The 27,485-nt window shown below is 49.4% G+C and overlaps 2 long non-coding RNA genes across 2 annotated transcripts; both read right to left on the bottom strand.

The window, feature by feature from the left end:
• Nucleotides 1-2: 2 nt before the first annotated feature.
• Nucleotides 3-27,485, bottom strand: LOC127382081 (uncharacterized). The gene is made up of 3 exons (XR_007888864.1): nucleotides 27,436-27,485; nucleotides 26,554-26,629; nucleotides 3-89 (listed from the first exon to the last, which is right to left on the bottom strand). It is a non-coding gene; the product is annotated as an uncharacterized LOC127382081 (long non-coding RNA).
• LOC127382080 (uncharacterized) lies at nucleotides 8,570-12,243 on the bottom strand. The gene is made up of 2 exons (XR_007888863.1): nucleotides 12,073-12,243; nucleotides 8,570-10,893 (listed from the first exon to the last, which is right to left on the bottom strand). It is a non-coding gene; the product is annotated as an uncharacterized LOC127382080 (long non-coding RNA).

Genomic DNA, 27,485 nt, shown 5'->3' on the forward strand with positions numbered 1-27,485 from the left:
TCGTCAGCTTTTTTTACCTTGGGCAATCCCAGAGGGGACTGATGCTGGCTTCCTGGAGATGAGGTGTTTTCTATAGGAATTGAGAAACTCTGGAGGAGAAGAGAGAATGAAGGGTGTGAAGAGTAAGTTCACTCTCCTAAATACAGTATCAACTCTGCATTTGGTCGGTGCAACAGTGCTGTTCAGATTTAGAATAGTCTCCAAAATTTCCATGTAGGTCATGTTTTCTGTGTTACTTAAACCCTTCAAGCCAGGGAGCAGGGGGGCATTAGTTACAGGTTCCACTTGCAACAACCTGCAAGGTTAATGCTTTTCTTGACGACAGTAAAGCTTGTAACTGGCTGTGAGGTGGAAGAGAGTCTGGAGTTTGTGGCTGGGAGGCTGTTGATCGAATCACAGAATGGTTTGGGTTGGAAGGACCTGCAAGATCATCAGGTTCCAACCTCCTGCTATGAGCAGGGACACCTCCCACCAGCCCAGGTTGCTCCCAGCCCCATCCAACCTGCCCTTCAACACTGCCAGGGATGGGGCAGCCACAGCTTCCCTGGGCAACCTGGGCCAGGCTCTCACCACCCTCACACTCCAGAATTTCCTCCTCATGTCTCACCTCAATCTCCCCTCCTCCAGTTTTCATCCATTCCCCCTTGTCCTCTCCCTCCCTGCCCTTGTCCCAAGCCCCTGCCCAGCTTTCCTGGAGCCCCTTCAGGCACTGGAAGGTGCTCTAAGGTCTCCCTGGAGCCTTCTCTTCTCCAGGCTGAACACCACAACTCTCCCAGCCTGTCTCCAGAGCAGAGCTGCTCCAGCCCAAGGATCATCTCTGTGGCCTCCTCTGAACCCTCTCCAGGAGCTCCATATCCTGTTAATAACCCCTACACTGTAGCATCCTTCCACGTGAAGATCTTCGACCTTGCTCTGAGCCTTGTTTCCCCCCTCATTACGTGAGAAAGTGGAGGGTACTTGCCGGGGAGTAACTGGGTATGTTTGAACAAGAGAGCAGGGGCTGTGTAAGTCTGTAGCTGCAGACTGACCAAAATGGGTGAAGTACCCAGCTCTGGGTGAAGTACCCTCAGCAGTTTCACATCATGACCTTGATGCTTTTGTGGGTAATGAAGTGTCAATGTGTCACTGAGAAGTTTCATGTAACTGTCTCATGTTATGGGAAACTCTACAGTAGTGTTTCTGGAAAGGCTGTGTGGAAACAGAGGAAACCTAGAGCTTCATGGTGGGCTTGACTTGCTGTGCCTTCCAGAAAGGCATCCCTGGCAAGGGCTGGGTCAGGCTTTTGTTGCAGTGCAGCACTGGAAGTCTGTGCAGAGCTGTTTATCCTGGCAACACCTCTCTTGTGTTGGTACTTCTCTTTGAAGGTACTCATCTCTGGGAGCAGCATCCAGGCAAAAATCCTCTTTGAATTTTTGCTGTATGAACTTGAGTAATACTTGAAGTATTTTATCAAGCAGCTGTAATTAGCCTGAGCCTGCCCTTTGCTTTTCACTGCTGCAGTGGCACGTAAGTGCCTCATACTGATGATATTGTTCTACTTCCAAATTGGCATCTGGCTGCTGGAATGTGCTAGAATCACATTTGATGGCTTCTCTAGTGACAGCTGACCTTGGATGGTTACCAGTCACCTTGTCAGTCATTTAAGGCAGACTTTGGAAAGAACCCATGTCAGTTGAAATCCGACTCCACCACATTCTGAGTATATTGACGTGTTTTGATGTAGCAAAGACTTCAATGAAATGAAGCTTGTTTCAGTAATGAAGGATATCACCCTTATTCTAGGAATCCTCTCTCTCTAAATGCTGCAGCATTGCTAACAGGAGTTAATTCCTTTACTCAGTGCTTAACCACTGCAACGCTGGTCAGGATTTCCTGAATTTAATTCTAGGTTTTTAGCTACTTACAAAAAGGGTCCAGAGGTATTTGATGATTCATGCTGACAAGCACCCAAGGATGTGGCTGATGCCACCAGTCACTCAGGTCAGTGTTTGAACTCCTCAAAAGCTGCCATACAACTTGATACAAAACTGAAAAAACACTTGGAGTGCTTTATGGGCTGGCTTCTGAAAACAAACTGCTTTCCTCCTGCCAGAGAGATGCAGATGAATTTAGGCTGCTTTTTAAAATTCTTCTCTGGTTAGTGTAGCATTGTGCAAGGAGCTGCCCTTCCCCTTTCTAGGGGGAGGGGAGAGAAGATGCCAGGAAAGGCAGAGATGGGGACACTTGGTGAGTCATCTTGAACCAGGTGTGAAAGCTTCAGTGTGGAGGCAGCAACCCCTGGGGTGAGCTCTGCTTGGGCAGGGGCTTGCAACAGGAAAGCAGTTTTAAAAGAAGAAACAAAACACAACAAGAAGAAGAACAACAAAAAAGAACCCAAATATCAGACCCAAGGCTTTTTGCTCTGAGCACCTGGCTGGGCTTTGCACCTCCATGGACCAAGGTTAGCACAACACAAGGAAGCCTGTGAGTTTTGACTGGTACCCTTGTCTTTCTGTGCTGCACTGTCTGTGAAGGGAGGACACAGAACCACAGCATGTCTGGGGTTGGAAGGGATCTCTAAAGCTCATCTAGTCCAGCCCCTCTGCAGTGCACAGGGACCTTTTTAACTAGACCAGGCTGCTCAGAGCCTCCTCAAGCCTGACCTTGAATATCTCCAGGGATGGGGCCTCCACCCTCTCTCTGGGCAACCTGTTCCAGTGCTTCAGCACCCTCATGGTAAAGAACTTCTTCCTGATACCCAGTCTGAATCTGCCCTGCACTAGTTTTCATCCATTCCCCCTTGTCCTCTCCCTCCCTGCCCTTGTCCCAAGCCCCTCCCCAGCTTTCCTGGAGCCCCTTCAGGCACTGGAAGGTGCTCTGAGGTTTGCAGAGCTGCTTTTCCTCAGGAGGAGGATCCCCATCACCTTAAGGCTGAGCAGGTTAAGTGACTGAAGCTGGTATTTAACTCCACATCCAGATGTGTGGAAGCCCCCAGGCACAGCACTGGGGAACCACTGCCTCTGTGAGTTGCATATAAATTGTTCTCTTACTTCCAGACTGCCAGCTCAGTGGCGTTTTCTGAAGTGCCCTGGACTGATTAAAAATACATCTAGGTTTGCTTCTGGACCAGCCTTTGTTTCTGTAGCTGCATGAAAACAGTAGAAGACTTGTCATTTAGGTGTGATAACTGCCTGTCTGCCCCTCTGTCCTTCCATCTGCTGGGCACCTGGAAGCAGAAGTAACACACACAGTTTAGTCCCAACCAGGACATGGAACTAAGCAACAAAAATCATCTTTCCTGGACCATTGCTTACTAAATACCTCCCTCCTGCCCCCTTTCCATAGTCCATTTTTGGAACATTTGGAGCTTTTTTTTTTTTTCCTGTTTACTGGTCACCTTGCTCTTAAAAAAATATATTCAAGGGGATTGATTTACTGTGCAGATGAAACCTGCCTGGGTGTTTATACAGATCACAGCTTGCAAAGCAGCACAGTTGCTCATTTTGCAGCCCTGTCAGCTCCTTACCAATGCCACCAGGCCCACCATTACCCTCTGAGTGTTTCCTCCTGTTCCATTGCTGCTTCTTGGGTCAAAATTCCAAGGATGCTGCTGGTGCTCCCCATGCTGAGTGGGTGCTGGCAGCTTGTTACTCTGGCCCTGAGCTGCAGAACCTGGAGTGTTACCAACAACAGAGTTCAAGTTCTGTCCTGTGAGGGTGGGGAGACCCTGGCCCAGGTTGCCCAGGGAAGCTGTGGCTGCCCCATCCCTGGCAGTGTTGAAGGGCAGGTTGGATGGGGCTTGGAGCAGCCTGGGCTGGTGGGAGGTGTCCCTGCCCGTGCTGGGGGTTGGGACTGGATGGTCTTGAAGGTCCCTTCCAACCCAACCCATTCTGTGATTCTATGATCCTAAAGGAGAACTCAAGTAAATGCAAAAGCTGCCATTTCTGACCTCTAAGCAAAATGTTAGGCTGAAAAGAAAAAACAAAACAAAACCAAACCAAAAATCACACAGAAAAAACCCAAGTTCTGAACACTCAGCGTAGCACTAACAGGTTAAGAGATTGCTTAGTCTGGAAAAAATGGTTCCTGGGTGCTCTTGACACCAAGTAGAACAAAAACTACTTGCAGAGAGTTGCAGTTGTGTGCAGAAACTCTCTGCAACTGTCTGCAGTTTTTGCAGCTCACCCCACCCTCTTCTCATTCACAGCAGGGAGTGGATCAGCAGCCCTTCCTCCAGCAGGAGACATCTCAGTGAAGCAGAACATTCTTGCTGCCCCCAAGGCTGCTTCATTATATGTGACTGTTTTCCCACAACTCTCTCTTTCCTCCTCCCGTTGAAAGCCAAGATTAAAAGGGGTGGGTGTTAATGAGCTGTTCCCAGTGACACTCAATTCCCTACTGAATTCCAGTCTTCATAGATTTCTGAAAAGCAGAGAAGGAGCCACTTCATGTCAACACTTCAGCCACTAAACAAAAAAAAACAAAAACCCACTGGATCAAATGCCATCCTTGCTACCAGCCATAATGGGATTTAGCCCCAGTTTGCACCCTGTGTCACTTCTTAACCCTATGTTGACCTTCCCCCCCTAACTTTAGGTAAAAAAGGTGAGGGTATTTTTGGTGTGTAGCTGTAATCCTGGACTTATTGAGACAGTGTTCCTTCTCCTTCTCAGATACAATCCAAGATGTTTCAGACCACACAGACTCACAGAGTGGTGGGGTTGGCAGGGACCTCTGGAGATCACCCAGTCCAACCCCTGCCAGAGCAGGATCCCCTAGAGCAGATCCCACAGGAACACGTCCAGGTGGGGCTGGAATGTCTCCAGGGATGGAGACTCCACAGCCTCCCTGGGCAGCCTGTCCCAGGGCTCTGGGACCCTCAGAGTCAAGAAGGGTTTTCCCATCTCCAGGTTCAACCTCCTGTGCTCCAGTTTGTGCCCATTGCCCCTTGTCCTGTCCCTGGACACCCCTGAGCAGAGTCTGGCCCATCCTCCTGACACCCCCTGCAGATATTGACCAGCACTGATCAGATCCCCCCTCAGCCTCCTTTTCTCCAGCTGAGCAGCCCCAGCTCTCCCAGCCTTTCCTCCCAGGCAGATGCTCCAGCCCCTTCAGCACCTCAGTGCCCTGTGCTGGCCTCTCTCCAGTAGTTCTTGTCCTTCTGGAACTGGGGAGCCCAGACCTGCCCCCAGCTGTTTCTGGCATCATTTCAGAACGTGTCCAAGGGGCTCTGGGCACCTGCTGAAGCAGCAGGACAGCAATTGGCAGCTGCCCAGAGGGCACAACCACCCAGGCTGGTCTGGTGGGAGGTGTCCCTGCCCATGCAGGGGGTTGGAACTGGATGATCTTGAAGGTCCCTTCCAACCTTAATGATTCTGTGATTCTATGACTGCCTACAGCTCCAAGCACCCCAAAGCAGGGCCCTGAGGGGACTGACTACACCCTGTGAATCCAGCAAGAAGTGCAGCAACTGCTTCACCTCAGTGACACTTAGGGCACTGGAAGGTGCTCTCAGGTCTCCCTGGAGCCTTCTCTTCTCCAGGCTGAACACCCCAGCTCTCCCAGCCTGTCTCCAGAGCAGAGCTGCTCCAGCCCAAGGATCATCTCTGTGGCCTCCTCTGGACTCTCTCCAACAGCTCCACGTCCTTCCTGTGTTGGGGGCTCCAGAACTACACGTAGTGCTCCAGGTGGGGTCTCATGAGAGCAGAATAGAAGGGGAAAAGGAGATTTTTTCTCCTCTTTCATATTTGGCTTAAGTTGCCTATTACTTCAAAGGTTAATGAGGGATCCAGAGACATGGACAAGTAGCTCTTAAGACTTCTTTCCCCAGGAAAGCAGGTTCCAACACAACCTGCAGTCTCATTCCTCTGGGAAACTGCAGCTTCCAGGCCAGCAACTTGACACTGCAGTTCCTCAGTCTGCTGGAAGGCCTCCAGTTTTAAGCTGCACTCTTGGGTTAACTGTCTTCTTGTCTAAAAGATGGGGAAAGGATTAACAGCAGCCACAAAACTTCTTCCCCTGACAGCTCTGCTTCCCAGCAGAGGCCCAGATTTAAAGGGAAAGCTGTTGTTGCCCTGTGTGCTCTCCTGAATGAGAGGCCATCACTTCTTGCTGGTTGAAATAATCCATAATTAGAGCTTTGCTAAACACATCCACGCTCCCTCTGAATGCAAAAATCCAGCACAAATAGTGCAAATTGACATTCTCATTATTGTTTAATAGGAATCGGCATTTCAGGCATTGCTGGAGGAATTAAAAGAACAATCCGGAGGCCTTTGCTCTCTGTTCTCTGCACATAACCCCAACTAGACAAGGCCCTGCCTCCATTTTCAGGGCAGAAGGACGTGGAAAAACCAGCAGCCTTTCCCTCATCTCTCCCACAGACTCTGTAATTGATGAAATGAAAACACAGTTTGTTAGTGTTGATGACCAGGGAGGTGCTGGCTGTTGTATGGCCATAAAAGCCTCCAGACTGGAGCTGCCATTTTCCTTCCTGCTCTCCTTGAAGGCTGACCCAGGTGTCAACATCTCTGATCTCTTGAAGGGTCCTTTCCTAACTGCAGCAGAGTAGCTGGGAGCCCCATCAGACAGATGCCGAGGAAAGAAAAGGTCTCTCTGCACCCAGGGCTTTGGCTGAGCAGAAGTCTCAGACGATTTGGGTTAGAAAACACAGCAGCAGCCTGCAGAATGGTTCCCAGCAGAGTGGCAGTTGTCACCCTGGCTCTGAAAAACAAACAGCTCATGCTTGTACCTCCATGCTTTAGAAGATTAAGGGCAGAATATATTGGCTCGGTTTACAGGAGAGGCCTTCAGATGCATTTACAAAGCTTTTATTTTTTTCTCTCTAGACCAAGAAAGCAAAGGCCAGGAGACTTCAGTGGCAGCAAAGCTGCCAGTTGGTAGGTGGGTTCATCTAGTTAAAGTCTAATCAGGTTGGTTTCCAAACAACAGCTTGTTCTGCAGGCTGCAGTGTGAAAGCAGCACTGCACACTTGATAGCCTGCAGCCCTTTCCTCAGCTGTGCTGAACAGAGGTTGTAACCAGGTGATCTTTAAGGACCCTTCCACCTCAAAGCAGTCCATGATTCTATGATTTACTTGGCCAAAGCAGTTTTCGGATAGAAGCACTTAAATCTCTTTCAGAGGAAGATAATCTTACAAGTGGATCTGGTTATTCAGTCACGCTAAATCAATGATTAACGACGCAGGAAGGGATTTAAACTCAGCACATCAGGTCAGTGAAAACAAACAGCATTTCTCTTGCCAGACTGGAGAGCTGGGGTGCTCAGCCTGGAGGAGAGATTGTGATCCTGCCCTTTGTACACGGCCTCGGCACCGTCTGCACCGAGGAAGGGAATGAGGAATCATAGAAAGAACCAGAAGCTCATGTCAGAAACCAAAGGAAAACCACGACAGCGAGGAAGGCAGCTGCTAGAATGCTGGGAGATGCAGTGGGGCTTTTGGAAGGGAACTGACAGGCTGTCAGGGCAGAAAACCAATTTATCAGCCGAAGGCAACTCCACGCTGGTGACAAATCTGCCCACAAATAGCTGAAAGCAGCCACAAGCCAAACGTTTTCTGCTGGGGAGCTCTCTAAGGCTTCCTCGAGTTGGCAGTTCATAGGCTGATAAGCTCAGAATGGAGCAGTTGAGCCACCGGGTGTGACTTTTTCATATCACGTTTACCTCACCCTTCAGTGGAGCGAGCAAGTGGGTTTGGCCAAACTGCCTTTCCCAGAAAGGCAGCCAGCTGGGACATGAAGATTGTCAGACACGCTGTCGTGTCCCTGCTTCATCACAATTTGAAAACTCTTCCTGATTCCCTGTTTTCAGTTTGTCTGGCCTCAACTTCCAGGCACCTCCTCTTGTCACACCTTTTGGTGAGAACTCTTTATTACCTGCTGCTCTCTCCCAACAAAGGCACCTGTGGGGTGTAAGGAGGTCTCACTTCCTTCACATGGGCTAAGCAGCTTGAGCCTTTCCAGAAATGCTAGAAAGCATTTCCTGCAGCCCTCAAATCATTCTCATCACTCTTCCCTGAACTCTCACATTTTCTTCCATCTTTTTTTCAGGTAGCACACCCTGCAAGCAGTGACCCTGTTCCAGTGTGCTGAGCTACAAACCCTTTTTTTAATGTGTCTGTCTGCAACATCCCCCTTGTTTTAAGCCAAAACCTTGCAGGATCCATCCTTTCCAGTGCCCAGTCCTTGGGGCACCCATCCTGCCCAGTCCTTGGCCTGTTGGGACACCTTTTCCAGGGGGGCAGTCACCCTGTGCTCCGGGACTCCTGCTCCCTTCTCCTTGGTCCTACAAGAGGGACAGCCAAGTTGCTGAGCTAGCTGCATGGTTCTGTGCTCCTGCTCTGCCCACGTTGCTATTCACCACATGTGCCTTTAGCAGATTCACTCACATTCCTCCCCAAATTTGGCACTGGCACGTTTTGTCATCTCTAATTTTGTATTGATTTCCAAGCCACTGACAATAATGTTGAATATTGATCGTCCTGGTACCAACCCCTGTGGAAATCCATCAGAACCCATCTTCCTGGAATGAAAAGAACACATTTTTATGGGTCAAAAAATCTGGCTCTCAATCCGTTTAGCATTTTTATTGATGTTGTGTAATAGTAAAATATAAAATAAGGCAGTTACATAACTGCTAACCCAAGCATTACAGGGCCCTTCCAAGTATGTGTTACATCTCTAGCATGATGTTTATCTATCTAACTTGTAATCTTAGCAGAATAAAATGAAGTTGTTTTGACAAGACTGAATTTCCATAGGCTCACGTTGCTTGGCATGAAGGACACTGCAGGTGAAGGGAGAGCTTTGTGGTTTGGCTTTGAGGAAAAAGGGCCATTTTAGCCTGTGCAGAAGTGAGAGGGAACTTGCTGGGACAGTCAGGTACCCATGAAGGTGTTCAGCTGAAACACAAAACATGGCATGAGTTTGTTCTGGCTTTAATGACAACAGCCCTGAATGAGCTGGGAGGTGGGAGGGGTGGAAGACTAGCAGCCTCAAGGTCTGTAATAAATAAGGTCTGTATTTTTAATTTATTTTAAAAAAAATTTGTGGAATGAAATACGAGTCGTGTCTTTTCCTCTGGTGAAACCACCATCCAGCACTGCTGGTGGCGTGCACAGGGTAGTGTCTGGAGCTGGTGCTTTGGTACCTGGCTCAAACCCCACCCAAGATGCTACAGTTTTCCCCCTAGTCCTCTCCCCCTGCGAGGGGGAAAACACTCGATTGATTCCATTCCCTCAAATGCACGTCCAGCTCCAGTGGCTGCATCATGCAGTGAGTTCTGAACCCATTTCTCTCCCAGAGTAGCAGCAGGCAAAAATCCTCATGGAGGCCAGTGAGATGGAGAGGAGAGTTCCACTTGTTGCACTGATGAACCTGTTGGATTCAGATCCCTGTGGATGCTGCTGTCTCTTCAGCTTGTCCTTGTCTGGCTGAGATTTGGCAGGAGCTTTCCTTACAGACATGAGCTGACCCTGAAACAAAGTCTCCTCCTGTTCTGCCACCATCTGAGCATTCAGAGACTATTTTTCTGTTTTGAAGAGCTTCCTGTAAATAGCAAGTACCCAGCAGTGATTTCTCCCCCCTTTGACATAGCAGGGGGGGTTGATGAAAGGTAAATCTCTCTGAAGCTTTTTTATTAAAATGTAATTGTTCCTATTTTCTACTAAAAGTTGGACCTTTTTAAAGGCAAAATGGGGAGCAGGATGGACAAGAGGGGTGCCCTAAAGGGGAAAAATGTAAGATGAACTTTCATAGGGGTAAAACAATTATGTTCACATGGCAACAGTTCAGGTCCTTGTGTGCAAACAAGCTCAGAGAGATGCAATTAGGAAGACGTGTCCCTCTGCTAATCTGGTCATTCCTTCATTCTCTCTGAAGTAAAAATGTGTGTGGTGAAGCTTGTTTGCCTCCTGAGCAGGGTCTTTCTGTTTGTTTTAACCACCAGCACATGTATGTATGTCCAGGTTAGTGTGTCAGGCACAGACCCAGCCCTCTGCCCTTTTCCAACCATTTAAACTGGAAAAAGCAAAGTCCAGGATCCTCTGCACTGGGAGTGGAGGACACTGAAATACAAGTTCAGGATTATTCCAAAGTCAGGCACGAGCAAGCTCTGTCAGTGCAAGGGGAGCTAGTTTCTTATTTTAAAAAGCCATTTCATCCCATTTCTTTTCCCCAGTTTCAGACCTTCCTTTCAAATCCTGTGCAGAAAGCTCTTGTTTCTTATTGAAACCCACACATTTCCAGTAATTCAGTCCAGCTTTGACTGATCTAATACAATGTTCTAATTATTCAGCACCTGCTTGATACAACTAAGTGGCTGCACATCCAGTTTTATTTGGGGTTAGAATTAACAAGCACCCAAACCCTGTTTTGTTTTCCCTCTTTTTAAGTTAAAAAACAATGCCCCATTCTGCCTTGCCTTTGGCACGTGCAGCTCATTAACCTGTGTAACAACCAGTGGCCTGTTAGCTCCATTCTAATCAGCCTCATTTAAGGCACTGAGGGACTTCTCTTTCCATCCATCATCACTTCAGTTGAATTTAGTCGTTTGGGTGCTTTATCTTGTGTTTCTGTCATTAAATTCATAAACCTCAGGCTGTGCTCTGCTTTGTTGAAGCAGGTACCAACTTAAAAACAACCTCCCCACCACCACCACCTCAGCCACCTCCCAGGCCAGCAGTCTGTCTAGTTCCTTTGCACTTCAGGTCTGCCTGTCTTCTTTTTCAAACGTTTTGAAATAGTTGTGAAAGAGCTGCTTTTGATACAATGCCATAATTAGTCTTCTGAGTCACCAACAGCATGAGGAACTCCACGGGCTACTCGTACTTCCCAGGCCCTTGCTTCAAGCAGGCATCAGGGATTTGTTGCACACCCTTCACGTTTGAAGAGCAGCCTGATACCCAAAAGACAAAGGAGGGAAAAAAAAAAAATTAGATTTTTTTTTTTGGTCTAAAATCTGCAGTTAGGATGAGATCCTAGGGCCTCTCTGGGTAATAGGGAGCCTGCCCAACCTGACCATGAGTTTTGCAGAAAATAAAACACTATTAACGGGGGAAACACTAGGGAAATACCATCTTCTCAGCACCTCTAGGCTTTGCAGAGAGTTGTGACTTCTGAGTGGCTTGTTTCCAACAGTGGAGAGAGCCTGTAGCAGCCCAGAAACCTCCCATGTCCCGGGCTGCATCCCCAGCAGCGTGGGCAGCAGGGCCAGGGAGGGGATTGTCCCCTCTGCTCTGCTCTGCTCAGACCCCACCTGGAGAGCTGTGTCCAGTTCTGGAGCCCCCAGCACAGGAAGGACATGGAGCTGTTGGAGAGAGTCCAGAAGAGGCCACAGAGATGATCCTTGGGCTGGAGCAGCTCTGCTCTGGAGACAGGCTGGGAGAGCTGGGGTGTTCAGCCTGGAGAAGAGAAGGCTCCAGGGAGACCTTAGAGCACCTTCCAGTGCCTGAAGGGGCTCCAGGAAAGCTGGGGAGGGGCTTGGGACAAGGGCAGGGAGGGAGAGGACAAGGGGGATGGATGAAAACTGGAGGAGGGGAGATTGAGGTGAGACATGAGGAGGGAATTCTGGGCTGTGAGGGTGGTGAGAGCCTGGCCCAGGCTGCCCAGGGAAGCTGTGGCTGCCCCATCCCTGGCAGTGTTGAAGGGCAGGTTGGATGGGGCTTGGAGCAGCCTGGGCTGGTGGGAGGTGTCCCTGCCCATGCAGGGGGCTGGAACTGGATGGTCTTTAAGGTCCCTTCCAACCCAAACCATTCCAAGGTTCTATGTTTCTGTGCAGAGACACCACAGCTAGGAGGCCAGGAGCTCCAGTGATCCTCTGTAACCCTTCTATCTATGATTTTTGCATAATGAAACTTCTTTCCTCTGCCTTAAGAACTGTTTGCAGGAGGAATTCTGCTATTTTGAACAAAGAAGAAAACCTGATGACTGTACTTCTCATGAAACTACTACTTCTGTTTTCATTAAGGACACTAATTAGACTGAACCAGGTTACTGAGCATGGTATGAACCAGAATCCCCATTTGGCATAAAAATGTTTATTACTATTAAAGTTGCTTCATTTGTAGAGATTTACCTGCTGGCTGGTTGGGATGACATTTCCTCCATTTTCTCCCCAGTTTCTGGGCAATGTTCACATTCCCTGTTTCCCTGGAGACACAGCAATAGCAATTTATTGCCAAAGGCTGCACAGCTTCAAACTGCAAAGTTTAAGCATTTGAAAATTAAAATGCACCACAAATAGCTGCATGCATCTACAACAGTGTTTACTTCCAAACCACACTTATCTTCCTGGGGAAATTTGGAAAGAACCTTCAGGATCACCCAGTTCCAACCCCCTGCATGGGCAGGGACACCTCCCACCAGCCCAGGCTGCTCCAAGCCCCATCCAACCTGCCCTTCAACACTGCCAGGGATGGGGCAGCCACAGCTTCCCTGGGCAACCTGGGCCAGGGTCTCACCACCCTCACACTCCAGAATTTCCTCCTCATGTCTCACCTCCATCTCCCCTCCTCTGGTTTTAATCCATCCCCCTTGTCCTCTCCCTCCCTGCCCTTGTCCCAAGCCCCTCCCCAGCTTTCCTGCAGCCCCTTCAGGCACTGGAAGGTGCTCTCAGGTCTCCCTGGAGCCTTCTCTTCTCCAGGCTGAACACCCCAACTCTCTCAGCCTGTCTCCAGAGCAGAGCTGCTCCAGCCCAAGGATCATCTCTGTGGCCTCCTCTGGACTCTCTCCAACAGCTCCCTGTCTCTCCTGTGTTGGGGGCTCCAGAGCTGGACACAGAAGCTCAGCTCCTTGGAGTCAACTCACCTTCTTACCCTTTGTGTCCCATATTAGTTTTACCTTCAGCCAGGCTTTGGCTTCCTAATTTCATCACTGTGGATCTGAACCTCTGCCTTTGTTGCCTGTCAATGTTTCCACTACTTGCAATCCTTCTTCTTGTATCTTATTCCTTTCAGAAGCTCCTTCCTAAGCCAAGCAAGACCAAGTTTCTGCTAAACTCCCTGGCCTCTTTTTTTGGTTTTGGTTGTTGTTTTTTTTTGCATAACAGGGTAGTTGGTTTTGAAATCTCTTCCAGTTTTCTTCAAAAACCAACCAGCTTTCCTCAGCACTTTTATCTTGGCAGTTTCCCAGGGATTCTGCCTAGCCTGCTGTCCTGAAGTCCCAAGTCCTAGCTCTGCAGCATGATTTTGCAACCTTTCTCCTGATCCTGAAATAATTTCGTAGTCACTGAGGCCTCAGATGACACTCACCACCCATTTTTCCCTCTTCATGAGCAGCAGAAGCAGGGATTTACTGTGGTTGGCTCCTGTCCCTCTGCTTTGCTCTGGTGAGACCACATCTGGAGCACTGTGTCCAGCTCTGGAGCCCCCAACACAGGAAGGACATGGAGCTGTTGGAGAGAGTCCAGAGGAGGCCACAGAGATGATCCTTGGGCTGGAGCAGCTCTGCTCTGGAGACAGGCTGGGAGAGTTGGGGTGTTCAGCCTGGAGAAGAGAAGGCTCCAGGGAGACCTGAGAGCACCTTCCAGTGCCTGAAGGGGCTCCAGGAAAGCTGGGGAGGGGCTTGGGACAAGGGCAGGGAGGGAGAGGACAAGGGGGAATGGATGAAAACTGGAGGAGGGGAGATGGAGGTGAGACATGAGGAGGGAATTCTGGAGTGTGAGGGTGGTGAGAGCCTGGCCCAGGTTGCCCAGGGAAGCTGTGGCTGCCCCATCCCTGGCAGTGTTGAAGGGCAGGTTGGATGGGGCTTGGAGCAACCTGGGCTGGTGGGAGGTGTCCCTGCCCATGCAGGGGGTTGGGACTGGATGGTCTTGAAGGTCCCTTCCAACCCAACCCAGTCTGTGATTCTGTACTGCCACTAATGCTGTCTAGGACCTGCCCAGGCTGTCACAAAGCTGTGCAGCCTTCCAGTCGATTTCTATATGGATAAAACCTCCATAAACACCAAGGCCTCAAACCAAAACCACTTTTCTTAGCTTTCTATAGACAGGCCCATCCAATTTATTTTCTTGGCCGGGCAGCCTGTAACAGATTCCTCACCACAGTCATTAATCATCACTAACAATCCTCCCTCCTCTGACCTTGATTCATGGGCTTTCTGCAGCACATTCATGCACAAGCTCCAGGCAGGGAATGATCTCCTTACACAGAAGGCAATTCTCACCCCTCTTCTTCCCTGTAGATCCTTATTGAGCATCCTGGATCACAGAAACATAGAATCCCAGAGTGGTGGGGTTGGAAGGGAGCTCTGGAGATCACCCAGTCCAACCCCTGCCAGAGCAGGATCCCCTAGAGCAGATCCCACAGGAACACGTCCAGGTGGGGCTGGAATGTCTCCAGGGATGGAGCCTCCACAGCCTCCCTGGGCAGCCTGTCCCAGGGCTCTGGGACCCTCAGAGTCAAGAAGTGTTTTCCCATCTCCAGGTTCAACCTCCTGTGCTCCAGTTTGTGCCCATTGCCCCTTGTCCTGTCCCTGGACACCCATAACATGGTGTGCACCAGCCCTTTGACTGGCCTGGGCTCCCTGCTCTCCATGGTCTCTGTCCTTTCCAGCTGGGGATGTGGAAGCCTCCCTTCTCACACAGGGCCCTCCACCTTTTCCACTGGTTCCTCCTTTCCTTCTGGGTGTCCCTCTCCCCCAGGTGCATCAGGGGTGTTGAAAGCCCTTCTCCCTCCCTTGGCATCACAGTTAGATCCTCAGAAGCTCCTCTGCTGGAGTCTTGCTTGCAGGATCTGCAGGGATGTTTGCTTTAGACAAAGGTCTTTAGCCCTTCTCCAGCTGATCTCGTTTGTATTCACTGACTCACTGCCTTAATTTTAGTAGAAATTGAACTTTGCTGAGGAGGAACATTCTTGACCAGGAAAGGGATTCACGTGGAAGATGTACCCTGGAAATGACTTTCCAGGCTTCAGGTTATAAGTCCAAGAACATCCGTTTTGGGGGCACTTTTTCCAAATGTGAAGGTGAACATGGTGATTCTAAGCAAGTAGAAAAAAGGATTCTGTCCCCATTCTTCTATGTGACCAGACTGGACAACAAGAAGATAAACCTCCCATCAGGAGTTTTTTTTTTATCAGGGTCACTGAAACATCACAATCTTTTTCCCCCACCCAAAAGAAGAGACAGTGACAACACAGGACAATGCTGGTGGAATGTCAGTTCACATTTATACTTCTTCAGATCCAAGTCCAACCCCTCTGGTGTTCACCTGAGCAGAAAGCATGGTGTTAGTTTCCCTCAGAACAGACTGAAAGCAGAGCTCCTAAGCTGAGAATGGAATTCCATTCAAATCCATGCAGCAATCCAGGGTCTAAGGGCTGGGTTTGGCCCAAAATGTCTGCACTTGGGGCCACACCAAGAGGACAGATTCATGACAGCCTGACAAAGGAGGAGCCATTAACAGAGTCCAGGAATGGCCCATCTCCATGCCCTTCACCCAGCTGATGTCCCACAGAGAATGCAGTTCCTTAAGCCATATTCAGCAAGCCTGGTCTTCATTTACCTACACACATGTGGGTCTCCTCCCTTGAGACAAATGTTCCTTTGTGTCATCATTATTTTTCATGGAGCCAAATTTTTCTTCAGTTCAATCATCTTAGTCAACTCCTTGGCTTCTCACTTCACTGGTGATTCCAAGCACTGGTTGCTCACTGCTGAGGTGACAGACAACCAACCTCCCCTGCAGTCACCAGCAGAGATGAAGTGTGCACAGATGGGAGAGCAACATGCAGAAGATTGCAGAAGACTCCCAGCTACAGCCAGATGGTCTTTCTTCATAATTACTTCCTGAGAATCCATGTATCAGGAAGGTGGGGAACCAGTCTTATTGTATCCAGGCACCACCAGGAGTGGAATTTCAATTTTACCCTCTTCAGGCAGCCTACTGGCAAACCTGGGGTGTATGTAGCACCAGGGTGAAAAAGACTTGAGACTTGGGGGGGAAAAACCTGATGAAGTTCAACAAGGGCAAGTGTAGAGTTTTGCATTTGGGGAAGAAAAATGCCATGTACCAGTACAGGTTGGGGGCTGAGCTGCTGGAGAGCAGGGTAGGTGAAAGGGACCTGGGGGTCCTGGTGGACAGGAGGATGACCATGAGCCAGCAATGTGCCCTTGTGGCTAAGAAGGCCAATGGCATCCTGGGGTGCATTAGAAAGGGGGTGGTTAGTAGGTCAAGAGAGGTTCTCCTCCCACTCTATTCTGCATTGGTGAGGCCGCATCTGGAGTATTGTGTCCAGTTCTGGGCCCCTCAGTTCAGGAAGGACAGGGAACTGCTGGAAAGAGTCCAGTGCAGAGCTACTAAGATGCTGAAGGGAGTGGAACATCTCCCTGATGAGGAAAGGCTGAGGGAGCTGGGTCTCTTTAGTTTGGAGAAAAGGAGACTGAGGGGTGACCTCATCAATGTTTACAAATACGTAAAGGGTGAGTGTCAAGAAGATGGAGTTAAGCTTTTTTCAGTGATGACCAGTGATAGGACAAGGAGTAATGGATACAAATTGGAGCATAGGAGGTTTAAGGTGAATATCAGAACAATTTTTTTTACTGTGAGAGTGACAGAGCCCTGGGACAGGCTGCCCAGAGAGGCTGTGGAGTCTCCTTCACTGGAGACATTCAAAACCCACCTGGACACCTTCCTGTGTGATGTGCTCTGGGTGACCCTGCTCTGGCAGGGGGGGTTGGACTAGATGATCTTTCGAGGTCCCTTCCAACCCCTAGGATTCTATGATTCTATGATTCTATGAAAAATGGGCTTTCTGGTGAAGACTGGACTCACCTTCAGGACTGCAAAAGAAACCACAATATTCCTCAAGTGACCATTGCCCTGGCCAGGTGTTATTGAGCCCATGGCTCATCAATCAAAACCCTGGGGATCTAAGGGAGGTGGTTGCTCTATAATATCCATGGTCACAACTGGGTCAGTTTTTACAGGCTGGGCTGGGGTATCTTATTTTTAAGTACTGAATATGTTGCCCCAAAGAAATCACTGGGCTGCTTGGAAACAAAGGAATTGCTAGAGTGAGCAAAACCATTGCAGAGTCACAGAAGCACAGACTCACAGAATCACCAAGGCTGGAAAAGACCTTCAGGATCATCAAGCCCAGCCTGTGACCAACACCACCACATCTCCAGACCATGGCACCAAGTGCCACATCCAGCCTTTCCTTGAGCACCTCCAGGGATGGTGCCTCCACCACTTCCCTGGGCAGCCCATCCCAATGTCTGATCACCCTTTCCATGGGGAAGTGCTTCCTGATATCCAACCTACACCTCCCCTGGAGCAGCTTGAGGCCAGGCCCTCTCGTCTTGTTGCTGGTTGCCTGGAAAAAGAGCCTGACTCCACCTGGCTACACCCTCCCTTCAGGTGGTTGAAGAGAGTGAGAAGGTCCCCCCTGAGTCTCCTCCAGGCTAAACACCCCCAGCTCCCTCAGCCTCTCCATTACACCATGGGCATCAAGATTCTAAGAATGCAGAATATTACAAACTCAAGCATTACATCCAAAACGTTCCCTCCACTGTAACTAAAAAGAGCTTCCATCCCTCTCTCTGATGTGGCACCTGTTCCATCCAAAATATGCCTCCTCATGGGGAAAAGAAACACTATTTTTCTCCCAGGCAACTTGAAGAGATGCTTCTGGCAGCAGGAGAGAAATGATTCAGCCACTCACCCCCTGGCACACTGCAGCAATTGATTCCTTGGAATGCTACACTTGTTGGCAAAATATACAGCAGCAAAATATACCCACAAAGACTATCAACTACCCCCCCCCCCCCTTACTCTGTACCTGCTTTTAAGTGGATACCAGGCACAAATAGGCTCCTTGCTAATGATTCATATTCCAGTCTTCTCTTTGAGAGCAAGATTTCCCTCCTCTCAGCCAGCCTGCCAGGCTCTGGGAGCTTTTATCTCCAGAGTCATCCCAAGGCACAGCCCCACAAGCTACCACAGCAGAGACACTGGCTGAGCAGAGCCAGGGAGGAGCAAACATCACAGCCTAAGAGCAGCCAGAATCACAGAATGGTCATGGTTGGAAAGGACCTCTAAGATCACCAAGCCCAACCACCGACACAAAAAACCCAAACCACAGCCTTGGCCACTAGAGCATGTCCTGAAGTGCACGTTTCTTGAACACCTCCAGGGATGGGGACTCCAGCACCTCCCTGGGCAGCCTGTGCCAGGGCCTGACAGCCCTTTCAGGGAAGAAATTCTTCCCAATATCCAATCTAAACCTCTCCTGGTGCAGCTTCAGGCCATTTCCTCTGGTCCTGTCGTTATTCACTTGGGAGCAGAGCCCAACTCCCACCTCCCTGCAACCTCCTCTCAGGCAGCTGCAGAGGACAATGAGGTCTCCCCTCAGCCTCCTCTTCTCCAGACTGAACACCCCCAGCTCCCTCAGCCTCTTCTCAGAAGTTTAAGTTCTATCACATACCTTCCTCCTTTGTGCTAACCTGTGTGCCCCTTCTGAGGGGAGGGTTTTTTACCCAAAGAGTGGTTGGACACTGGAACAGCTGCCCAGGGAGGTGCTGGAGTCACCATCCCTGGAGGTGTTTAAAAGAAATGTAGATACAGTGCTTAGAGACATGATTTAAGCACTGGACGGGTAGATTAGGTGATGGTTGGGGGGTTTAGGTTATGGTTGGACTCGATGAGCTTCAAGGTCCCTTCCAGGGTGATCCCATCCCATCCAGGATGATTCTAGGATTCTATAAACAGATTTAAGTGACAGAATTTAAATTTCACGTGGGTGGGTCGTTGCTAAGTAGAAGTGTTTGGTCCTGTTCATACCACCCACCAGCCTTTGCAGCCAGATGAACACAGTGGAGGGAAGCTAAAAGTCACTCTGAGCACAGCCTGTTGTCGAGGTAAGACACAGGCCCAAGGGCAGCAGGCACAGCCAGCAGCCCAGCTTGGTTCCAAGGGTGCCTGGCACCTCCACGTGCCAGACCTAAGGAGTAAATGCAAAGAACTTCACTGGCTTCTTGTTGAAATTTGGAGGAAAAAACCCAAACAATCCATGTGGTTCATGTATGTTCTCTAGACACTGTCCAGTTTTTAAACTGTCTTCCATTCCCCCTTGTCCTCTCCCTCCCTGCCCTTGTCCCAAGCCCCTCCCCAACTTTCCTGGAGCCCCTTCAGGCACTGGAAGGTGCTCTCAGGTCTCCCTGGAGCCTTCTCTTCTCCAGGCTGAACACCCCAACTCTCCCAGCCTGTCTCCAGAGCAGAGCTGCTCCAGCCCAAGGATCATCTCTGTGGCCTCCTCTGGACTCTCTCCAACAGCTCCATGTCCTTCTCATGTGGTTGGCTCCAGAACTGCACACAATTCTCCAGGTGGGGTCTCACCAGAGCAGAGAGACAGAATCACCTCCCTGGCCCTGCTGGCTGTGCCATCCAACTCCACTGCAGAAGCCTCCAAGCCTGACAGCTTAACTCTATTTTTTTACTTATCAACTGCCTCCCACCCAGAGAAACCACCTTCCCCTGCTCTGGAAGAACCAACTCTCTGAGCATACTTGTTATTTTGGTAAAGCAGCTGATGCTGCTGCTGGAGGATATTTTCATAAAACATGGATTAGGTCTCAAAATGGCTGCACTCTCTGGCCAAGATGCTACAGCCCAGTGCAGTGAGACTCTCTTGTAAATGGCTTTTTAAAGAAAGTAACCTAGAAAAACAAAATCAGAAACCTTGCAGGTAGCCTGACTCCCAGAAGTTGCTATTTACAGTATGTGTCAAAAAGAAACATGGTCACCTTCTTGTAAATAAAATGCTTCTGCAGCATCCTAATAAAATTGTTCAATGTCAATGTTTTTTGCCCAATCTCCAGTTTAGCTGAGCTGATGGAAAACAGATTTGTTAGTTTTTTGACCAGTTCTAGCTGCAATTATATAAGGTTGGTTTTTTCCCATCCAAAGCTAAAAGGGAATTTTCAGTAGAGAAATCAAATTACCTGTTCAGCCACTGCCTGGATTGCAGCTGGGGCCCAACATCCCTTCTCCCCCCAAAAAGGTGATGTGGTTTTTTAACCAGAAGTGGTCATATTTTCTTAAAGATTTGCTTTAAATGTCACTGAAAGAGAAAAACAACAAACCCCAGAGCTAAGCCTGCTTCCTCACACCCTGCTGGAGCTCTGATCTAGCAGTGACTCAGGAAGGAGGATTCCCACTCCAGAACTCCTGCAATTCTACATTGCAGCTGCCCAAGAACCTCCAGCCCCAACTCATCTTCACATTAATTAATTACAGTCCTGAGAGCTGAAATAAACCTGTCAGAGGCAGCAGGACAACACCCAAGCTTGCTGCCAAGGCTCCTATTACAAACCAACATCTTCTGAATCTAAGCTCATCAGCCCAAGAAATGTCTCTCTGTTGGGTTACTGATTGACAAGGGCTTGAATAAATAAAGCTGTAAAGATGATTTAGCTGTTGCTTAGGTAGAAATGTGGAATATACACCTCTGTGTCTGATGCTTGGTAGTTTTCCATCAGCCTTTGAGCAAGTGTTTCAACTCTCTGTGGTCATCACAACTCAGAAATTTCCTTGCATTACCCTGTGTTTCCAGAGAACAGAGGGAGGAAAAAAAAAAACAAACCCAAAACATAAAAAAAACCCCCACCCCACCAAACCAGAAGAAAACCACACATCAGTGGGCATCACTGTCACAAACTCCTGATCCCTCAGCAATCCCTGGGGCTTGACCCTGGGTGGGCTTGTATAGCCCAGGGTTTCTCAGCTTTCCTGAAATGTTGACAACCAAAAGCAAAAGTCAGTGCAACCAGATTGCAAAAGCCTGTGCTGAGCAGCAAGTTCAGATCCATCCTTGGTATCAAAGCCAAAATGCAGTTTCATTATGGACCAGCTCTGTCAATAATGCCTCGGCCCGCAGTCGTGTTGTGGAGTTTCCTGTAAATATTGAGCAAAGAACGTGGCTTTTGTGAGCATTTCTGTGTCATAATCATTGCTGCCTGCAACTACAACCAGCGGGCACTTTTTTCTCCCTGTTTCTTTCCACTTGGTTTTGCTGGTTGTGCCTGGGAAGACCCAAGCTGCCCACACGAGTCATTGCACCAAGGAAGCACCCAACGTGCTACAAAGCCTGGCACTGAAGCTGCACTGCTGGGCCTCAGATATTCCCACTGCAACACAGAGGAGTTGAGAAGCAACCACCTTTTAGACTGCTTCAGGCTACCAGCAAACTCCAGGATAATCAGTGCTCAGCTACGTTTGCACAGTTGTCTTTGCAACGATGATGGCTAAATATTCACTTTTTATCAAGAGAAAGTGAACTCTTAGGTTTAGGGAAGCTGAGTTGGGGGAGCTGACAGAATAAGCAGGTCCATAGAATCATCCTGGTTGGAAATGACCTTGAAGGTTATCAAATCCAGCCATGCCAAGAGGTGGGTGGTATCTCAGTGCACAAATCTCCCTGGCTTCCTGCTAGGTGTATTTCTGGAATTGCTCACAGTGGGCCCTGCAGAACAGAGGAGGATTCCTGGGGGTAAGCTGTTTCTCCTCAGGGACACCTTCCCCAGGACCCAACTGGGCCCTGGCCTCCAAATGGGTGCCCAAGGACACGAGGAGCTGAGACCAAATGTGTCTCCCTGCAGAACAACTCTTTGCTGCTTTTATGCATCAAGGCTATTTTCCCACTCAAGACTGGGGTTGCTGTATGTCCTGGGAAGGGGATCTTAATTCCTACCAGTGGGGAGACTGCCCTCTTGCCTGGCTCTTTCAGATGTCAGTAGTCATCCCCTGGTTAATTTTCTTCTGCACGTTATGGATCATGTGGATTTCTAGGCTTTCCAGAAGCATTTGAGGCTATAATCAAGTTTAATACTTAGAATCATAGAATCACAGACTGGTTTGGGTTGGAAGGGACCTTCAAGATCACCCAGTTCCAACCCCCTGCATGGGCAGGGACACCTCCCACCAGCCCAGGCTGCTCCAAGCCCCATCCAACCTGCCCTTCAACACTGCCAGGGATGGGGCAGCCACAGCTTCCCTGGGCAACCTGGGCCAGGGTCTCCCCACCCTCACACTCCAGAATTCCCTCCTCATGTCTCACCTCAATCTCCCCTCCTCCAGTTTTCATCCATCCCCCCTTGTCCTCTCCCTCCCTGCCCTTGTCTCAAGCCCCTCCCCAGCTTTCCTGGAGCCCCTTCAGGCACTGGAAGGTGCTCTAAGGTCTCCCTGGAGCCTTCTCTTCTCCAGGCTCAACACCCCAACTCTCCCAGCCTGTCTTCATAGCCAGCACCTATGTGGAGCCTGACAGCCCTTTCAGGGAAGAATTCTTCCTCACATCCAACCTAAACCTCCCTGGGTGCAACTTGAGGCCATCACCTCGTGTTCCATCACTTGTAACTTCACTGAACAGCTGGATCCCCACCTCCCTGCAACCTCCTCTCAGGCAGCTGCAGAGGGCAATGAGGTCTCCCCTCAGCCTCCTCTTCTCCAGACTCAACAGCCCCAGCTCCCTCAGCCTCTCCTCACAGGACTTGTTCTCCAGCCCTTCCCCAGCTTGGTGTCTCTCCTCTGGACACGCTCCAGCCCCTCCATGTCCTTCCTGCAGTGAGGGGCCCAGAACTGAAGACCGTGCTCTCCTCCTGGGAGGCAGTAACTGCTGAGCCCCACCTCAGGGATTGCCACAAGAAAGCCCTGGGTGTGGAAGGGCTGGGAGATGCTGAGGTCGGGGCTCTCCTGCAGCTGCCCAGCCCCACGGCTGGAAGCAGAAGCCACCACTGCAGGGAGAACCCGTGCCCCTGGCTCCCAGCCCTCCTGCAAACCAGTCCTGCTCTGCCCCCTCTGCTGCCCTGGCACCGTTTAAACATCACTTAGGCAAAGACCACGGGCCCCCAGCCTTGAGCTGGGCACCCTCTAATCCACTGGCAATTCATGGGAGATGACACTGGGATGCAGACCAGTGGAGACCAGAATGGAGCAGCTCTGGTGCCAGCTCTTCACACACACACAAACCTTCTGTGACAGGCTCTGACTTGCCAGCCTACAAAGCCCTGGCCTTGCAGGGACAGGCCCCCTGAGTGTTGCTTCCTCCCTGCTCTGCTGCATGACAACAGTTATTTTCTAGAGCCTTTCTGCAGGGATTTCACCCTCTTGCTCTTTCACTTCCTTCCTTGTGGCTTCTGGGGGCAAAGCTTTGTGAAAAAAAAAAAGCAACGTTCCCTTTTGTACTCTCAGAAGGGCCTCTCTGATGGAAAGCTTCCAGTGTTCTATTCTTGACTGCTCAAAGTGGAGCCAAGTAGGAGGGTTAAGAAGGATTCTTCTGCAATTCATCCAGCAGGCTCCCAGAACTTCCACTTATTCAAGTTCTGTATTTATGGAGCCTGAAATACAGAAGCAGGCACACCACTGAGAAGAAGGCACTTGGAGAACTTCATCAGCAAACTGGGTGGACGTGGAAAGAGGGGGGAAAACCAACCACACTGAAACAAAAAGTAGCTCTCAAGCCTTTAGAGAAAAGTGCAAGGAGCAGGTTAATTATTAGCAAAAATTAAAGAAGGGTAGAAATTAAAAAGAAAAGGCAAGTGAAAGAGGGGGATGGGAGGAAAACGGATGGAGAAGGCAGAGACTTGTCTCATCTTTAATCTCTTCCCTCTGGAAGGCACAGGCTGGAACATGGGAAGTGCCCCTGAAAGATGGGGAGAAACTTCTTGGCTGTGAGGGTGACAGAGCCCTGGGACAGGCTGCCCAGGGGGGCTGGGGAGTCCCCTTCTCTGCAGATATTCAACCCCCTGGATGCAGCCCTGTGGGATGTGCTCCAGGGGGTCCTGCTGGAGCGGGGGTTGGACTGGATGATCCCTGGAGGTCCCTTCCAAATCCAGCAACCCCGTGAGTCTGTGAATATTCTTGCACCCAAGGTAACTTGCCCCTGTTGCTCACAAAACCCTGTGTAGAGAGGAGCTCTGTTGATATCCTCAGCTTGAGCTGGCCCCGTTCCCATCTTGACTGCAATATTTCTAGTTGCTTCCACAGCATCAGAGAAGATCTCAGCAAGTTCAGCAATGTGACCAGACCTTGGTGCCTCAGCAGAAGTTTGCACCACTTCTTGATGTTCTGCAACCAGTCAGCACTGAGTTAACCAAGTGCTGCTGGAAGTCACAGGGCAATGTTTTGCCTCACAAAGCCATGACCAGCTTTTCACATGCCTTTCTTTTCTTTCTCTGAATAATACCCCAGGACATGCAGAGGCAGCTGAGACATGAGACAGGCTCTTGAGCAATCAGACCTTGCACCAGGGCCTCACACCAGTGACCTTGAGAGCACAGACAAGGGAAAAAGGGGCTACTTCTTGACTGCTCATAGACAGCAGGGATGGGGATAGAAGTGCACAAAAGTGAAGTCCCTTGGTGCTTTCCTCAAGTGAATCTCTTCAACAGCATCACCCTCTGGTCTCTACTACAAATCCTGGTACAGAAATCAAATTCCTAGGTCAGATCTTGAAGGAAGCAGACCTTAAAATAACTAAATTTTGTCCTCTTTTGCTCATTTTACCCACAAATGGATCAGTGTATCTGTTTTCCATCACAAGCAGTTTGCCTCTCTCCCTGCTTCTTGAACCAAACATTTGTGTGTTTTCTGCTCCCAGCAACCAACCATTCCCCATGGACACATCCACAACACAAGTGCTGGAGATAGGCTTTTCACTGAGTAGCCCTTGATAAAGGAAGAGCTGGACCTTCAGTGGGGCATGGGGAGAAGTCAGAGCAGTCTCCAGTTTCCCCAAAAGTCTGGCAATACCACCAGGCCTTCAAGGGGCATTCATCACTAGGGCTTCTCTCCAGACCACTCAGGATTTATAGGAGATAACATTGTTCCCTTTGCTTCTTACCAGATGGCCAGGAGTAGGTGGGGTCATTACAGCATATCTCAGGTCTAGGCCACATGTTCACAGAGATTTGGTTGCAAAAAGCAACAGGAATCATAGAATCACAGTCTCTCAAGCTTTTAGCACCACGGCCCTAAAACACACACACCCGTGCATAGAAATTATGGAAGTCTCCAGTTTGAGCACACTAAGAAAAGGGTAACTGCAGGTTCATGACCAACAAAGATGCTCTTCTCCACTTGAAGAAAGATCAAATGTGAAGAAAATGGTAAAACTGGCTTCTGGACAGAACAGGGAGAGATGTCTCTTGAGCACTTCTGTGCTTTAAAAAGCAAAGACAGGCAGCAAGATGGTATTAGTTTGTTTTCCTCCTGCACCATAGATTCATCTTGTCTTTATGTCTTTGGACATAAGCACAAAGCTGCTGTCTCACTGCACCTGCATGTTGTAATTGATATTAATTGTGTTGTTGACAGTGACTGGAAACAAGCCTCCATCCATTAGGAAGGTCCTCCAAGGAAAATGCACGAGTGTCTAAAAGAATAGAGATGACTGTTCATAAGAGCAACATTCAATTAGTTCTGAGAGTCTAATTTGATCAGGAAAAGGCAATTCAGGGGCCAAGCTGCTACCTGATGTGTGATACACTCTGCTCTGACTTTGAAAGTAGGCCAGGTACCAGAAAAAGAAAAGCAGCTATAACCTCTCCCTGGGAAAGAGGCAGGAAGATTCATTCCAGAATGGGTTTCCTACCAAGATGCTGCTTCTGCCTCCACAAGTTCCCACATCCTTACCTACCTACTGTCAATCATTCACTGCTGGTCCTGTCTCAGAGGCATCAGGACGACTTATTCATCAGAAGCATCCAGATTTTGCCTGCCAGCACAAATCCTGTTTCTCAGTTATGCTGAGGAGGTCCTGTGTGTCATTGTCACCTAAATCAGGGCAGGCTTGGCCTGTATTCCTGTAACTCGTTGGTTGGGAAGAGCATTGTTAAAGATGAAACAATCGTGTCTGATATTGGATAATGAGCAGGATGGGATGAACATGAGGAAACATGAAATGAGAATGATTATTTAAAACTGCCTGTTACCTTGGAACACATTAATGTCACCAGCAAGACTCATCTTTACTTCCTTTAACACTACCCCAGCTCTCTTTGCCAGGGTCATTTCAGGTGCTCCTTTAGCAACCAGGGATCTAATTATTAGGTAGCTCTGTGTGATGCTACAGGTAATAAACCACTAGACCTGAATATATTGCTCAAAACCAGGAGAGACCTGTTGGGCAATCAAAACTGGTGCCAGATGAGGAGAGAGCTCAGAAGGGTCATCACCCAAACTGGAAGTTGGTAGAAACACCAACATCTACCAGGCTGAATGATTCCATTTGGGTGATACCAGGGTGACTCCACTGCATCTCAAATTTCTACTATTCAGTTCTGTAGAGACTGTTTTCTAGAACTTCTAGTGGTGAATCAAGTTAATAAGCTGTGACCGTGGGAATTTGTTTTAACAAGCTATTAGTGGTCAGGTTAATTGCACCATGGCAGGGAAGCACAGCAGCAAGAGGTGTAGAGGACTTTGTTGTCCCAGGAGCTCAGTGCAAACAGAAGAAGAGAACCTCTGGGGCTGTGCCTCACTCACCCTACAGTTTGGAGGATCCAGAAGCTGTGGGAGCCTTTGCTGTGAAACAAACACCCTCTAAAACACAGAGTTACTCACTGGAGGCAGCACATGGTTTCTCCTGTCTGCAACACTCTGGTAGGCTGAATCGTTGTCCAAGGACAAAGACATCTCCCTGTAAAGGAAATAAAATGCTTATATGAAAAAAGAAGTTAGATGACTTCAAAATTCTCCAGCTGATCTACAAGAAAATTACCTGCACCTTGTTACAAGGCAACGTGAGAATGATGGAGGCAGATATCATAGAGTCATAGAATCCCAGACTGGTTTGGGTTGGAAGGAACCTTCAAGACCATCCAGTCCCAACCCCCTGCATGGGCAGGGACACCTCCCACCAGCCCAGGTTGCTCCAAGCCCCATCCAACCTGCCCTTCAACACTGCCAGGGATGGGGCAGCCACAGCTTCCCTGGGCAACCTGGGCCAGGCTCTCACCACCCTCACACTCCAGAATTTCCTCCTCATGTCTCACCTCAATCTCCCCTCCTCCAGTTTTCATCCATTCCCCCTTGTCCTCTCCCTCCCTGCCCTTGTCCCAAGCCCCTCCCCAGGTTCATATGCCCTGGTCTCACCTGGCAAACGCAGCTGGTGTGACACAGCCAACCTGGGCTGTGCAGACACCCCAGACCCAGCAGAGAGCTGTCCCAACAGAAGTGTGAGGGGCTCCTGGGCCCAGCAGGCTCTGCATGCTTGGGTTGCTCTGTGCTGTGCCCTCAGGCACACACAGCTCCCTTTCCTGCACTGTGCACACCACGTAAATGCATCACCCACCCCAGCTGAGACACGACTTGATCATTTCCCTGCAGCCTCCTGGTCACAGCCAGGTCTCCTCTACTTCATTCACACACTTTTAACACAAAGAGCCCCTGTTCAAGCAGCTCCTGCAACGTAAGAAACAATCCTGACTGCAGCTCTTTCTGTACCTGCACATCCTCCTTTGCACAGCAGCTCCAAGACAAGGATCTTCCTCTTT

This window comes from Apus apus, chromosome 3, assembly GCF_020740795.1.
Source record: "Apus apus isolate bApuApu2 chromosome 3, bApuApu2.pri.cur, whole genome shotgun sequence".
In the NCBI taxonomy this organism is placed as follows: domain Eukaryota; kingdom Metazoa; phylum Chordata; class Aves; order Apodiformes; family Apodidae; genus Apus; species Apus apus.